This window comes from Triticum dicoccoides, chromosome 2A, assembly GCF_002162155.2.
Source record: "Triticum dicoccoides isolate Atlit2015 ecotype Zavitan chromosome 2A, WEW_v2.0, whole genome shotgun sequence".
Taxonomy (NCBI): Eukaryota; Viridiplantae; Streptophyta; class Magnoliopsida; order Poales; family Poaceae; genus Triticum; species Triticum dicoccoides.
The window spans coordinates 525,978,808-525,996,126 of NC_041382.1; positions in this window are offsets into that span (position 1 = coordinate 525,978,808).

The following is a 17,319-nucleotide window of genomic DNA, read 5'->3' on the forward strand; positions in this document are numbered from 1 at the left end:
ATTTTTTATTTTTTATTGTAAGATATCCCATGGAGTTTCAGGTCATTCCGAGAACTTTTGTTTTCTGCACATAAAACAACATCATGGCAATTCTCCTGAAAATAACGTCAGTCCGGGTTAGTTCCATTCAAATCATACAAGTTAGAGTCCAAAACAAGGGCAAAAGTGTTTGGAAAAGTAGATACGACGGAGACGTATCAACTCCCCCAAGCTTAAATCTTTGCTTGTCCTCAAGCAATTCAGTTGACAAACTGAAAGAAATAAAGAAAAACTTTTACAAACTCTGTTTGCTCTTGTTGTTGTAAATATGTCAAGCTAGCATTCAAGTTTTCAGCAAAGATTATAACTAACCATATTTTCAATAATTCTCAGGTCTCATGATTACCATATCAATATCATAATCAACTAGCAAGCGATAATAATAAATCTCGGATGACAACACTTTCTCAAAACAATCATAATATGATATAACAAGATGGTATCTCGCTAGCCCTTTCTAAGACCGCAAAATATAAATGCAGAGCACCTTTAAAGATCAAGTACTGACTAGACATTGTAATTCATGGTAAAAGAGATCCAATCATAGTCACACCCAATATAAATTAACAGTAATGAATGCAAATGACAGCGGTGCTCTCCAACTGGTGCTTTTTAATAAGAGGGTGATGACTCAACATAAAAGTAAATGGATAGGCCCTTCGTAGAGGGAACCAGGGATTTGTAGAGGTGCCAGAGCTCGGTTTTGAAATAGAGGTGAATAATATTTTGAGCGGTATACTTTCATTGTCAACATAACAACCAGGAGATGGCGATATCTTCCATGCTACACACATTATAGGCGGTTCCCAAATAGAATGGTAAAGTTTATACTCCCCCTCCACCAACAAGCATCAATCCATGGCTCGCTCGAAACAACGAGTGCCTCCAACATACATCAGGTCCCAGGGGGAGTTTTGTTTGCAATTATTTTTGATTTAGTTTGCATAAAGCATGGGACTGGGCATCCCGGTGACCAGCCATTTATCTCGTGAGTGAGGAGTGGAGTCCACTCCTCTTGAGAATAACCCGCCTAACATGGAAGATACAGACAGCCCTAGTTGATACATGAGCTATTCGATCATACAAAACAGGATATTTATTTGAAGGTTTAGAGTCTAGCACATACAAATTTACTTGGAACGGCAGGTAGATACCACATATAGGAAGGTATAGTGGACTCATCTGGAATAACTTTGGGGTTTAAGGGATTGGATGCACAAGCAGTATTCCCGCTTAGAACAAGTGAAGGCTAGCAAAAGACTGGGAAGCGACCAACTAGAGAGCGACAACATCCATGTACATGCATTAAAATTAATAAACATTGGATACAAGCACGAGTAGGATATAATCCACCATGAACATAAATATCGTGAAGGCTATGTTGATTTGTTTCAACTACATGCATGAACATGTGCCAAGTCAAGTCACTTAAATCATTCAGAAGAGGATACCACCCTATCATACCACATCATAACCATTTTAATAGCATGTGGGCACGCAAGGTAAACCATTATAACTCATAGCTAATCAAGCATGGCACAAGAAACTATGATCTCTAATTGTCATTGCAAACATGTTTATTCATAACAAGCTGAATCAAGAACGATGAACTCATCATATTTACAAAAACAAAAGAGGTCGAGTTTGTACCAGCTTTTCTCATCTCAGTCAGTCCATCATATATCATCATAATTGCCTTTCACTTGCACGACCGAACAATGTGAATAATAATAAGAGTGCACGTGCATTGGACTAAGCTGGAATCTACGAGCATTCAATAAACAGGAGAAGACAAGGTAATATGGGCTCTTGGTTAAATCAACAATAAAGCATAGAAGAGCTACTTCAACAATTTAATCATGGTCTTCTCCTACTGACCCCAAAAGAAAAGAAAATAAATAAAACTATTTACACGGGAAGGCTCCCAACAAGCAAAAGAAGAATGGTAAATATTTTTGGGTTTTCTTTTTAATTACTACTACAAGCATGGAAAGTAAATTAATTAAAAGCTACAACTAAATTTTTTGGTTTTTTTTCTTAAGGTTTATCAGACACACAAGAAGAAAGCATAGAAGGAAATAAACTAGCATGGATGATACAATGAAAAAGTATGAGCACCAACATCTTAGCAATGAGTGTGTGTGAACATAAATGTAATGTCGGTGAGAAATACGTACTCCCCCAAGCTTAGGATTTTGGCCTAAGTTGGTCTATGGCCACGGCTGGCCTGGCTAATATCCATAATAATAGTTGGGGTCGTACTGCGATGAGGAAGAAGAAGGCTCCGATTGCCACTGGCTGGCAATCATCTCCGGATCCTACTGATAGTTAGACTGTCGCCAAGGATCAAATTGTGGTTCCGGTTCTGGCTCCTCGGCTGGTGCAGGGTTCCGGTAAGCGTGGATAGCCGTCAGCGGAACAAGGTACTTGCCTACAGTCAAATCAAACAAAGAAGGAGCAGGCAAGGTAATAGTCTCAGGATGATGTTTATTAAAGAACAATTGATATTTAAGCTCTCCTGCCCTATTCTTAACAATAAAATCATGTGCCACCATACTTTTATAATCTAGATAAACACGAGGCAGCACTTTTTCTTCCTTCTCAGCATGCCTAATGGGTATGTTAAAATGTGCAGCTAGGCGTGTAGCATAGATGCCTCCGAAGATGGGGCCCTTTGTACGGTTCAGACTTAACCGTTTAGCAATAATACCGCCCATACTAAAAGTGTTATCACTGTATAAAACGTGGAGCAGAATAATTATATCAGGGATACTAAGATTTCCATAGTTTCTGCGTCCAATTAAGCAACGACTAGCAAATAATGTAAAGTAACGTAAAACAGGAAAATGTATGCTAGTGATTCATGCATCGGAAACCTTTCTAGCTTCTCCTACAGTGATAGTATCAATAAACCCCTCCACATCAACATGATGTGGTTCTTTTGTCTTGCCCCCAAAAGGGATTAAACAAATCCGACAAAAACCATAAAGTGACATCTCCTTATGCTCATCATACAAATGAAATTCCATCGTAGGTGGTGATTTCCTAGAATGAAAATGAAAGTTTTGCACAGAGGTATTCGTGAGTAAGAGATACTGATCGCATTGGTCGTGGAGGAAAGCGGTGAGGCCTGCATTATGAGCCAATTCATGAAAATCTTCATAAATCCTGGCTGCTCTCAAGAAATCCTCGGAAGGCCATTCACACGCCCAAACCTCCGTGGTGCGTGGCAAATTATACTTAGGCTTCGGTGCCTTCTCCTTCGAGCTTTGGCTCGATGAGCCCCTCAATAATCTCCTCATCATTTTCTGAATTTTTTTCAAATTTTTAGTAACTTCAAAGTAAAAGTAAACCAAACTCAATAATATTGATAGCAACCACTCCTACAAGTTCCTAGGGCCTATATCAAGCATCAAAACTACTTTTGACCATATAAATTTGACATGCAAGCTCAAGAACAGGGTCACCTAAGCAGCAAAAATGTGCAATGAATAAAGCAGTAGAACAAAAACTAATTGGACCAATGGAGGAGTCACATACCAAGGAACAATCTCCCCAAGCAGTTTTGTGAGAGGTGCTTTGAGCAAGGAGATCGAAAATGGCAGCAAAGAGGACTGGAACTCGTGCTTGAGTTGGTTTTTCGTGTTTGTGGGAGGAAGAGGAAGAGGATGGGTGCAGGAATAAGCGGAGGAGGGCCACCATGGGCCCACGAGGCAGGGGGCGCGCCCTCCACCCTCGTGGCAAGGTGGTTGGCCCCCCCTGGTGTGTTCTTTGTTCCATAAATCCTCAAATATTCTAGAAAAAATCACATTTAATTTTCAGGGCATTTGGAGAACTTTTATTTTCGAGGTATTTTTATATTGCACGGATAATCAGATAACAGACAAAAAAGTCTTTATTTTCACTTTATTTCAACTAAATAACAGAAAGTAAAAGTGGGGTACACAAGGTTGTGCTTCTAGTTTCATCCATCTCATGCTCATCAAAAGGAATCCACTAAGAAGGTTGATCAAGTCTTATTAACAAACTCATTCCGATTAACATGAAACCGGAGAAATTTCGAATAACACTAGGTTACCTCAACGGGGATATGCACATCCCCAATAATAATTATATCATATTTCTTCTTGACAGTAGGAAGAGGAAATTCAAAACCTCCAAATATAATCGATGGAATTTTTCCGATAGAATCGATACTATAAACTTAGGTTGTTTCCTCGGAAAATGCACCGTATGCTCATTACCATTAACATGAAAAGTGACATTGCCTTTGTTGTAATCAATAACAGCCCCTGCAGTATTAAGAAAAGGTCTTCCAAGAATAATAGACATACTATCGTCCTCGGGAATATCAAGAATAACAAAGTCCATTAAAATAGTAACGTTTGCAACCACAACAGGCACATCCTCACAAATACCGACAGGTATAGCAGTTGATTTATCAGCCATTTGAAAAGATATTTCAGTAGGTGTCAACTTATTCAAGTCAAGTATACGATATAAAGAGAGAGGCATAACACTAACACCGGCTCCAAGATCACATAAAGCAGTTTTAACATAGTTTCTTTTAATGGAGCATGATATAGAAGGTATCCTGGATCTCCAAATTTCTTTGGTATTCCACCCTTAAAAGTATAAGTAGCAAGCATGGTGGAAATTTCAGCTTCCGGTATCTTTCTTTTATTTGTAATAATATCTTTCATGTACTTAGCATAAGGATTGGTTTTGAGCATATCAGTCAATCGCATACGCAAAAAGATAGGTATAATCATTTCAGCAAAGCGCTCAAAATCCTCATCATCTTTTTTCTTGGATGGTTTGGGAGGAAAAGGCATGGGTTTCTGAACCCAAGGCTCTCTTTCTTTACCATGTTTCCTAGCTACAAAATCTTTCTTATCATAACGTTGATTCTTTGATTGTGGGTTATTAAGATCAACAGCAGGTTCAATTTCTACATCATTATCATTACTAGGTTGAGCATCATTATGAACATCATCATTAACATTTTCATTAGGTTCTTCTTCATTGCCGGATTGTGTTTCGGCATCAGACATAGAGATATCATTTGGATTATCAGGTGGTTCGACAATAGGTTCACTAGAAGTTTGCACAGTTCTATCATTTTTCTTTTTCTTATTTTTAGAAGAACTAGGTGCATCAATTTTATTTCTCTGAGAATCTTGCTCAATTCTCTTAGGGTGGCCTTCAGGATACAAAGGTTCCTGAGTCATTCTACCGGTTCTAGTAGCCACTTTAACAGCATAATCATTTTGCTTACTATTCATCTCATTGAGCAATTCCTTTTGAGCTTTAAGTACTTGTTCTACTTGAGTGGTAACCATGGATGCATGTTTACTAATAAGTTTAAGTTCACCTTTGACATTAGCCATATAATCACCCAAGTGTCCAAGCATATTTGAATTGTATTTTAATTGTCTACCAAAATAAGCATTAAAGTCTTCCTGCTTAGCCATAAATTTATCAAACTCATCTAAGCATGGGCTAGCAATTTTAGTAAATGGGATTACAGCTTTATCATATCTATAGAGAGAATTTACCTTTACTAGCTATGTCGGGTTATCGAGGTCTGGAGGTTCTTCAATAAATAAAGGATTAAGATCATATGTTTCTTCGGCAGGCGGTAAATTAAGACCATGTATTTCTTCAATAGGAGGTAAATTCCTAACATCTTTAGCTTTAATACCTTTTTCTTTCATAGATTTCTGTGCCTCTTGCATGTCTTCAGGACTGAGAAATAGAACATCTCTCTTCTTTGGAGTTGGTTTAGGAATAGGATCATTAATTGGAGCAGGAGCTGGCTCTAGAGCTGGCTCAGGAGGTGCCCAATTATTTTCATTTGTCAACATATTATTCAATAAGATTTCGGCTTCATCTAGTGTTCTTTCCCTGAAAAGAGAACCATCACAGCTATCCAGGTAATCTCTGGAAGCATCGGTTAGTCCATTGTAAAAGATATCAAGTATTTCATTTTTCTTAAGAGGATGATCAGGCAAAGCATTAAGTAACTTGAGAAGCCTCCCCCAAGCTTGTGGGAGACTCTCTTCTTTAATTTGCACAAAGTTGTATATTTCCTTTAAAGCAGCTTGTTTCTTATGAGCAGGGAAATATTTAGCAGAGAAGTAGTAGATCATATCCTGGGGACTACGCACACAACCAGGATCAAGAGAATTAAACAATATCTTAGCATCACCCTTTAATGAGAACGGAAATATTTTAAGGATATAAAAGTAGCGAGATCTCTCATCATTAGTGAACAGGGTGGCTATATCATTTAATTTAATAAGATGTGCCACAACAGTTTCAGATTCATAGCCATGAAAAGGATCAGATTTAATCAAAGTAATTATATCAGGATCAACAGAGAATTCATAATCCTTATCAGTAACACAGATAGGTGAAGTAGCAAAAGCAGGACCAGGTCTCATCCTAGCATTTAGAGATTGCTTATTCCATTTAGCTAATAACCTTTTCAGTTCATATCTATCTTTGCAAGCTAAAATAGCTAAAGAAGCTTCTTGATCAAATAAATAACCCTCAAGAATAACAAGTGATTCTTCATCATCACTTTCATCCTCATAATCAGATTCAATATTTTCAATCTCTCTAGCCCTAGCAAGTCGTTCCTCGAGAAAATCACTAAGTGGCATAGTAGTATCAGGCATGGAGGTAGTTTCATCATAAGTATCATGTATAGCAGAAGTAGCATCATCAATAACATGCGACATATCAGAACGACTAGCAGAAGCAGGTTTAGGTGTCGCAAGCTTACTCATAACAGAAGGTGAATCAAGTGCAGAGCTAGATGGCAGTTCCTTACCTCCCCTCGTAGTTGAGGGATAAATTGTTGTCTTAGCGTCATTCAAATTCTTCATAGTGTCCAGCAGATATAAATCCCAAGTGACTCAAAGAATAGAGCTATGCTCCCCGGCAACGGCGCCAGAAATTAGTCTTGATAACCCACAAGTATAGGGGATCGCAACAGCTTTCGAGGGTAGAGTATTCAACCCAAATTTATTGATTCGGCACAAGGGGAGCCAAAGAATATTCTCAAGTATTAGCAGCTGAGTTGTCAATTCAACCACACCTGGAAACTTAGTATCTACAGCAAGTGTTTAGTAGCAAAGTAATATGATAGTGATGGTAAAGGTAACAAAAGAGTAATGAAAGAAAAGTAATATTTTTGGTATTTTGAAGTGATTGTAACAATAGCAACGGGAAAGTAAATAAGCGTAAACCACTATATGGAAAGCTCGTAGGCATTGGATCAATGATGAATAATTATGCCGGATGAAGTTCACCATATAACAGTCAAAACATAGGGTGACACAGAACTAGCTCCAATTCGTCAATGTAATGTAGGCATGTATTCCGAATATAGTCATACATGCTTATGGAAAAGAACTTGCATGACATCTTTTGTCCTACCCTCCCGTGGCAACAGGGTCCTAATGGAAACTAAGGGATATTAAGTCCTCCTTTTAATAGAGAACCGGAACAAAGCATTAGGACATAGTGAATACATGAACTCCTCAAACTACGGTCATCACCGGTAAGTATCCCGATTATTGTCACTTCGGGGTTAACGGATCATAACACATAATAGGTGACTATAGACTTGCAAGATAGGATCAAGAACTCTCATATATTGATGAAAACATAATAGGTTCAGATCTCAAATCATGGCACTCGGGCCCTAGTGACAAGCATTAAGCATAGCAAAGTCATAGCAACATCAATCTCAGAACATAGTGGATACTAGGGATCAAACCCCAACAAAACTAACTCGATTACATGATAAATCTCATCGCACCCATCACCGTCCAGCAAGCCTACGATGGAATTAGTCACGCACGGCGGTGAGCATCATGAAATTGGTGATGGAGGATGGTTGATGATGACGACAGCGATGAATCCCCCTCTCCGGAGCCCCAAACGGACTCCAGATCAGCCCTCCCAAGAGGTTTTAGGGCTTGGCGGCGGCTCCGTATCGTAAAACGCGATGATTTCTTCTCTCCTATTTTTTATCCCCTAAAGCAGTTATATAGAGTTGGAGTTGGAGTCGGGAGGTCTCCAGGGGGCCCACGAGGTAGGGGGCGCGCCCTAGGGGGGAGCGCCCCCCACCCTCGTGGCAAGGGTGTGGGCCCCCTGGTCTTCATCTTTGGCGGGGATTTTTTATTATTTATTGTAAGATATCCCGTGGAGTTTCAGGTCATTCCGAGAACTTTTGTTTTCTGCACATAAAACAACATCATGGCAATTCTGCTGAAAACAGCGTTAGTCCGGGTTAGTTCCATTCAAATCATACAAGTTAGAGTCCAAAACAAGGGCAAAAGTGTTTGGAAAAGTAGATACGACAGAGACGTATCAGTGGGGTTGAGCTTCCGATCCTTGGATGGCGCAGTTTGCTCCGGATCTAAGGCCAGAGCGGTTGCAGGAGCTATCTCCTAGATGCGGCAAATTTAGGTCATGTCCATCGGGGTGACCAGGAGTGGTTGTCGCAGTCTCGAATCCGGCAAAGATCAAGTCTCCACAGATGTCCGCAATGTCGTTCAAGCTCCCAAATCTATCCTGGTACCCAGGGGCGTAGCTATCGATCTGCTCCAGATGGCCAAGCGAGTTGGCCTGTAGTGCGAAGCCGCCGAACACGAAGATCTATCTAGGGAGGAAGGTCTCCCCTTGGATAGCATTGTTGTTGATGATTGAAGGGGCCATCGAACCTTTTGGGGACGGCACAGTGGAACTCTCAATGAAAGCACCAATGTCTGTGTCAAAACTGGCGGATCTCGGGTAGGGGGTCCCGAACTGTGCTTCTAGGATCGATGGTAACAGGAGACAGAGGACACAATGTTTTACCCAGGTTCGGGCCCTCTCTATGGAGATAATACCCTACGTCCTGCTTGATTGATATTGATGAATATGAGTATAAAATTTTTCAATTTTTTTTGTTTTTTTCTTAATCTCGGGTCACTATGGCTTAATCTCAAGTCAAATCGCACTCCATGGTCAAACTTCCCGGAAGGTCACCCATCCTCACACTACTCCAGCCCGAGCACACTTAACTTCGCAGTTCTATCCAACCCCAGCACCAACTCACTTAACAGGCACTTGTTGATATATCTATCATATCAATCCTATTAAACCTTTTTGATGTCTAGGACTTTGTTCATGTAATGAGTGTGATGAATTTTGAAAAAATATTTCATACTTCCCGGTCATATTACGTATCATATTTTGAAAAAAATCCAATTTTTTAACCCAATTTTTTTCTGTTACTAGTGGCGCACCTAGCAAATGGTGCGCCACTAATAAGTTTGATTTTTTTCCATTTCCCCCCCTCTAGATCTTAAAAGCCCTGTATCTTTCATTCTGTTAGGTTTTGGGGGATTATGAAAATCTTGAACAATGTTCCCCCGGTTCAATTCAGATGTAACTTTTCAAGTAGATGATTTTTCATATAAATTTTTTTAATCCGAGTTCGTATGCAAAAGTTATGCCCATTTTACTAAATTCCAGAGAGATTTTGCAAATAAAGTCAAAATTCATATTTGTAAATTTTCCCAACAACTAGACCACATATCACATGGGAAACTTATTATCTTTTATTTTTTTCTAAAACTGAAAAGGCGGTCCACAGGGGGGGTGCAAAGAAAGTTAATAATGGTGCACCACCTAACAATGCGCCATTAGTAACCCTGGTTAGTAATGGCGCACCTGTTACGTGATGCGCCATTACTCATTTTTGCAAAAAAATAAAAAAATTGTTAGTGGTGGCGCACCATGGTTGTGGTGCGCCATTACTAGTTTGAACTATTAGTGGCCCACTGTGCCTTGGTGCGCCATTACTAGTTTTGGAAAAAATCACTAGTAATGGCGCATCGTGTGTCTGGTGCGCCATTAGTAATGAGGACACTAATGGCACACCTGTATCTGGTGCGCCACTGCTATATAGTAGTGGCGCACCACATACATGGTGCGCCATTAATGTCCATATTAGCTATAGCCCTTTTCCTAGTAGTGATTATTCTTGGTAGACCTTTCCTTAGAACGATTGGTGCAATTATTGATATGAAGGAAGTAAATATTAAATTCCAATTTCCGTTGAGGAAAGGCATGGAACACTTCCATAGAAAGAAAATTAAATTACCATATGAATCTATTATGAGAGCCACTTATGGATTGCCTACCAAAGATGGCAATACCTAGATCTATCTTCGCTTTTATGCCTAGCTAGGGGCGTTAAACGATAGCGCTTGTTGGGAGGCAACCCAAATTTTATTTTTATTCCTTGCTTTTTGCTCCTGTTTAGTAATAAACAATTTATCTAGCCTCTGTTTTGGTTGTGTTTTTTTGTGTTTAATTAGTGTTTGTGCCAAGTAGAACCGTTGGGAAGCCTTGGGGAAAGTCTTTTTGATCTTGCTGTAAAAAAGAGAAACTTTAGCAATCACGAGAATTGCTGCCATTTTTTATTGGACAGTGATATATAGTTAATTATTTTTGCAAATTATTAATAGATAAATTCCTCATGTCCAGAAATTTAGTTTAGAATTTTTTGGGTTCCAGAAGTTTGAGTTAGGTACAGATTACTACAGCCTGTTCTATTTTTGATAGATTCTGTTTTTCATGTGTTGTTTGCTTATTTTGATGAATCTATGGCTAGTAAAAGAGTTTATAAACCATAGAGAAGTTGGAATACAGTAGGTCTAACACCAATATAAATAAAGAATGAGTTCATTACAGTACCTTGAAGTGGTGTTTTGTTTTCTTTCGCTAACGGAGCTCATGAGAATTTCTGTTAAGTTTTGTGTTGTGAAGTTTTCAAGTTTTGGGTAAAGATTTGATGGATTATGGAACAAGGAGTGGAAAGAGCCTAAGCTTGGGGATTCCCAAGGCATCCCAAGTTAAATCCAAGGACACCAAAAAGCCTAAGCTTGAGGATGCCTCGGAAGGCATCCCCTCTTTTGTCTTCGTTCATCGGTAACTTTACTAGGAGCTATATTTTTATTTGCCACATGATATGTGTTTTGCTAGGAGTGTCTTGTATGATTTGAGTCTTTGCTTTTTAGTTTACCAAAATCATCCTTGCTGTACACACCTTTTGAGAGAGACACAAATGAATTGGAATTTATTAGAATACTCTATGTGCTTCACTTATATCTTTTAAGCTATATAGTTTTTGCTCTAGTGCTTCACTTATATCTTTTAGAGCACGGTGGTGGTTCTATTTTATAGAAATAATTGATCTCTCATGCTTCACTTATATTATTTTGAGAGTCCTTTAGAACAAACTGGCAATTTGCTTTTAGGCATTATAAAAACTTTCATATAAGTCCATTGAATACTAAGAGAAGTTTGATACTTGATGATTGTTTTGAGATATGGAGATGGTGATATTAGAGTCATGCTAGTTGAGTAGTTGTGAATTTGAGAAATTCTTGTGTTGAAGTTTGTGATTCCCGTAGCATGTACGTATGGTGAACCGTTATGTGATGAAGTCAGAGCATGATTTATTTATTGATTGCCTTCCTTATGAGTGGTGGTCGGGGACGAGCGATGGTCTTTTCCTACCAATCTATCCCCCTAGGAGCATGCACGTAGTACTTTGCTTCGATAACTAATAGATTTTTGAAATAAGTATGTGAGTTCTTTATGACTAATGTTGAGTCCATGGATTATACACACCCTCACCCTTCCACCATTGCTAGCCTCTCTAGTACCGCGCAACTTTCAGCGGTACCATAAACCCACCATATACCTTCCTCAAAACAGCCACCATTCCTACCTATTATGGCATTTCCATAGCCATTCTGAGATATATTGCCATGCAACTTTCCACCGTTCCGTGTTTTATGACACGCTTCATCATTGTCATATTGATCATGTAGTTGACATCGTATTTGTGGCAAAGCCACCATTCATAATTCTTTCATACATGTCACTCTTGATTCATTGCATATCCCGGTACACCACCGGAGGCATTCACATAGAGTCATATTTTGTTCTAAGTATTGAGTTGTAATTCTTAAGTTGTAAGTAAAAAGAAGTGTGATGATCATCATTATTAGAGCATTGTCCCAGTGAGGAAAGGATGATGGACACTATGATTCCGCCATAAGTCGAGTGAGACTCCGGACGAAAAATAAAAAAAAAATAGGCCAAAAGAAAAAAAAGAAGGCCCAAATAAAAAATGAGGGAAAAAGAGAGAAGGGACAATGTTACTATCCTTTTTCCACACTTGTTCTTCAAAGTAGCACCATGATCTTCATGATAGAGAGTCCCCTATATTGTCAATTTCATAAACTAGTGGGAATTTTAGATTATAGAACTTGGATTGTATATTCCAATGGTGGGCTTCCTCGAATTACCCTAGGTCTTCGTGAGCAAGCAAGTTGGATAAACACCCACTTAGTTTCTTTTGTTGAGCTTTCATACACTTATAGCTCTAGTGCATCCGTTGCATGGCGATCCCTACTCACTCACATTGATATCTATTAATGGGCATCTCCGTAGCCTGTTGATACGCCTAGTTGATGTGAGACTATCTTCTCCTTTTTGTCTTCTCCACAACCACCATTCTATTCCACCATAGTGCTATATCCATGGCTCACGCTCATATATTGCGTGAAGATTGAGAAAGTTTGAGAACATCAAAAGTATGAAACAATTGCTTGGCTTGTCATCGGGGCTGTGCATGATTTAATATTTTGTGTGATGAAGATAGAGCATAGCCAGACTATATGATTTTGTAGGGATAACTTTCTTTGGCCATGTTATTTTAAGAAGACATAATTGCTTAGTTAGTATGCTTGAAGTATTATTATTTCTATATCAATATTAAAACTTTATCTTGAATCAATCGGATCTGAAAAATCATGCCATAATAAAGAAAAATTACATTGAGAAATATGTTAGGAAGCATTCCATATCAAAAATTCTGTTTTTATCATTTACCTACTCAAGGACGAGCAGGAATTAAGCTTGGGGATGCTTGATACGTCTCCAATGTATCTATAATTTTTGATTGTTCCATGCTATTATATTATATGTTTTGGATGATAATGGGCTTTATTTTACACTTTTATGTTATTTTTGGGACTAACCTTTTAACCGGAGGCCCAACCAAAATTGCTGTTTTTTTTGCCTATTTTAGTGTTTTGTAGAAAAGGAATATCAAAGGAGTCCAAACGGAATGAAACCTTCGGGGGCGTTATTTTTGGAATAAACGTGATCTAGGAGACCTGGAGTGGACGTCAAGAAACAATCGAGGAGGCCATGAGGCAGGGGGGCGCGCCCACATCCTTGGGCTCGCCCTCCACCCTCTGGGCCCCTCGTTGCTCCACCGACCTACTTCTTCCTCCTATATATATCCATATACCCCGCAAACATCCAGGAGCACCACGAAACCCTATTTCCACCGCCGCAACCTACTGTACCCAAGAGATCCCATCTTGGGGCCTTTTTCGGAGCTCCGCCGGAGGGGGCATTGATCAGGGAGGGCCTCTACATCAACTCCATGGCCCCTCCGATGATGTGTGAGTAGTTTACTTCAGACCTTTGGGTCCATATCTAGTAGCTAGATGGCTTCTTCTCTCTCTCTGGATCTCAATACAAAGTTCTCCTCAATTCTCTTGGAGATCTATTCGATGTAATCTTCTTTTGCGGTGTGTTTGTCAAGATCCGATGAATTGTGGGTTTATGATCAAGTTTATCTATGAACAATATTTGAATCTTCTATGAATTCTTTTATGTATGATTGGTTTATCTTTGCAAGTCTCTTCGAATTATCAGTTTGGTTTGGTCTACTAGATTGATCTTTCTTGCAATGGGAGAAGTGCTTAGCTTTGGGTTCAATCTTGCGGTGCTCGATCCCGGTGACAGAAAGGGAAACGACACGTATTGTATTGTTGCCATTGAGGATAAAAAGATGGGGTTGAGATCATATTGCATGAGTTTATCCCTCTACATCATGTCATCTTGCTTAAGGCGTTACTCTATTCTCATGAACTTAATACTCTAGATGCATGCTGGATAGCGGTCGGTGTGTGGAGTAATAGTAGTAAATGCAGGCAGGAGTCGGTCTACTTGTCACGGACGTGATGCCTAAATACATGATCTGTAACGCCCCGAGACTGATGTGCCAGGTGTCCTCCAGTTATTCGCTGTTGTTGCCTTGTATTTGCTTGCATGTCATGCATCTCATTTCATGTCATCATGTGCATTTCATTTGCATACATGTTCGTCTCATGCATCCGAGCATTTTCCCCGTTGTCCGTTTTGCAATCCGGCGCTCCTATGTCACCCGGTGTCCCTTTCTACCTCTTTTCGTGTGCGGGTGTTAAACATTTTTGGATTGGACCGAGACTTGTCATGCGGCCTTGGTTTACTACCGGTAGACCGCCTGCCAAGTTTCGTGTCAGTGGGACTTCGTTTGATACTCCAACGGTTAACCGAGGGACCAAAAAGGCCTCGTGTGTGTCGCAGCCCAACACCTCTCCAAAGTGACCCAAAACCCACCTAAACCCCCTCCATCATCTCGGTCGTTCGATCACGATCGCGTGGCCGAAAACTGCACCTCATTTGGACTCTCCTAGCACCCTCTACCTATAAATATGTGGATCTCCTCGAAAATTCGCGCAGTCTAACCCTAGCCTTCCTCTACCTCGCGCCCGGACAAAAACCCCCCGCGCCGCCGGACATGTTCGCGCCACCCTCCTCAGCGAATCCGGTGCCGCCACCTCACTGCCCTCTCTCTCCTCCCACCGCGGGCCTGAGGAGACCCAGATCCGGCCCGCTCGGGCCCGGATCCCCGCGCCGCCGCCAAGTCAGCGCTGCCCCGCTCCTCCTTTGACCACGCCGATGCCTCCTCTCCCCGTGGACGCCACCTCGGCCGCCCTGGCAAGGTTCCGGCCACCGCCTCGCCGGCTGGTCTCACCGCCCCGCCGCGCCGAACAAGCACCGGGATTCCGCGCCTCCCGCAGCCGCGTGACGCCGCCCCTTTACCGCCGGCGTGCCACCGCGGCGCCGGCGCCGGCCTCCTCCGTCCGAGCTCCTCGGCCCAACTCTGGCCACCCTGTTTTCTCCTCGCCGGCGAACCTCGAGCGCCATGTTGCTATAGTACCGCCCAGATCTGGATCCAGATCTGATATCCACCTCGGTTGACTTTCCCCCCGTAACCCTAATTTTTATGCAATCTTCATCATGCCATAACTCTGTCATCGTGGCTCCGATTCATGTGTGTAGCATATCAAAATGTTCGTCTCGACGAGTACATCATTTCATCTCATTGAATCATTTTTATTTGAGCTCATCTTGATACCCGAAATGTCGTTGGAAGAGGGCTATGTGATGATTATGTCAGATCTGTTTCAGCAAATGGCCTTTTCTCATTTTTGCCATGATTAATGTGTGCATGCTATGATCCTGAGCTCTACATGTGTTTTGTAGAATGCCATGCCATCTTTATAAGGGTGTATGCCATTTATTTTTGTGATCTTTGTGGTGACTAGCACAAGCATGCAAAGTAGCTTAGTCAATGATGCTAATTTCAGAGACTTAGAATTTCACAAAGTCCTTGCCCTGTTATTATTTTTATGCCATATGTTCATGTTGTTTCCTAGTGATCCGTGCCTCTTTTGAGGATGATCAGTAAGGATGTTTTGTTAATATTGTTGTGCTCTATCCATCCATGTCTTTGTTTGCATTTATGGAGCACCCTAGCTTGAGTCAATCGAGCTCTACTTTTGCTATAAAATGTTCCTGGCAGATTGTTAACATGTTTAACGATTTTGCCAAGCTTATTGTTATTGATCCGTGCATGCTATGTTGTTGTTCTTGCCATGTCTAGCTCCTATGCCATGTCTTGTTCATGGGTGTATGCTTAGTTTGTCATGCCATGCTCTGTAGTGAGTGCATCGAGCTCGTAAACATGCCTACTCGTTAATCTGTTTGCATGCTCCAGTTTTTCACTAAGTCTGAATCTGTTTATGTTTTTTCTATGTTCACAAGCTTGTAATTGTATTTTCTGATTCCTTTTGGCTCAAGGTCACTAAAGGACTTTTGTTATATGCTTAGAGTAGCTTCATGCCATGCCTTTATTTTCCATGATATGTTCCTGTAGAATGTAGTTTTCATGCTCTAAAGATTGCTTCCTGATGATAAATTCCTGACATGTTGTTAATTTCACCAAGTCTGAAACCTGTTATCTTTTGCACTTTTGCCATGCTTGTTTGAACATGTTATTGGATGAATTAGCCGTAGCTCAGTGTACATATTTTGTCAAGCATCTTGATTGGATCCCTGCCATGTATTTTGTTGTCATGTTTGAGTGATGTAGCATATTTAACTTGATGCATTTAGTTGGTCACTTGCTGATTATCGCAGACCGGTGCCATAATTGTTTTGTTTGCCATTTCCAAACCGTGCATCCGACTCCGGTGATCTTTATATCGATTTCAACCGAAATAAACTCCCCTTTCCAGTGGCACTCTTGGATTTCCATGTTGAGGCCAGTTTCAATCATTCCTTTCCAAATCATGCATATGTACGGCATATCGCATCCCGCATATCATACCATGTTCATGTGTTGGTTGTTTACTATGTTGTGTGCTTCTTTCCAGTGTTGCTTCTTTGGGTTGGTTACGATAACATCGCGTTTCTGAGGACCCGTTTGACTACGTCCGTTTGTCTTCTTCATGAACTCGTTCTTCTTCCTTGCGGGATTTCAGGCAAGATGACCATACCCTCGAAATCACTTCTATCTTTGCTTGCTAGTTGCTCGCTCTTTTGCTTTGCCGATGCTGCGATACCTACCACTTGCTTATCATGCCTCCCATATTGTTGAGCCAAGCCTCTAACCCACCTTGTCCTAGCAAACCATTGTTTGGCTATGTTACCGCTTTGCTCAGCCCCTCTTATAGCGTTGTTAGTTGCAAGTGAAGATTGGAGTTTGTTCCTTGTTGGAACATGGATATTTTGTTGGGATATCACAATATCTCTTATTTAATTAATGCATCTATATACTTGGTAAAGGGTGGAAGGCTCGGCCTTATGCCTGGTGTTTTGTTCCACTCTTGCCGCCCTAGTTTCCGTCATATCGGTGTTATGTTCCTGAATTTTGCGTTCCTTACACGGTTGGGTTATAATGGGAACCCCTTGACAGTTCGCCTTGAATAAAACTCCTCCAGCAATGCCCAACATTGGTTTTACCATTCGCCACCTAGCCCCTTTTTCCCTTGAGTTCTGCAGACTCAAGGGTCATCTTTA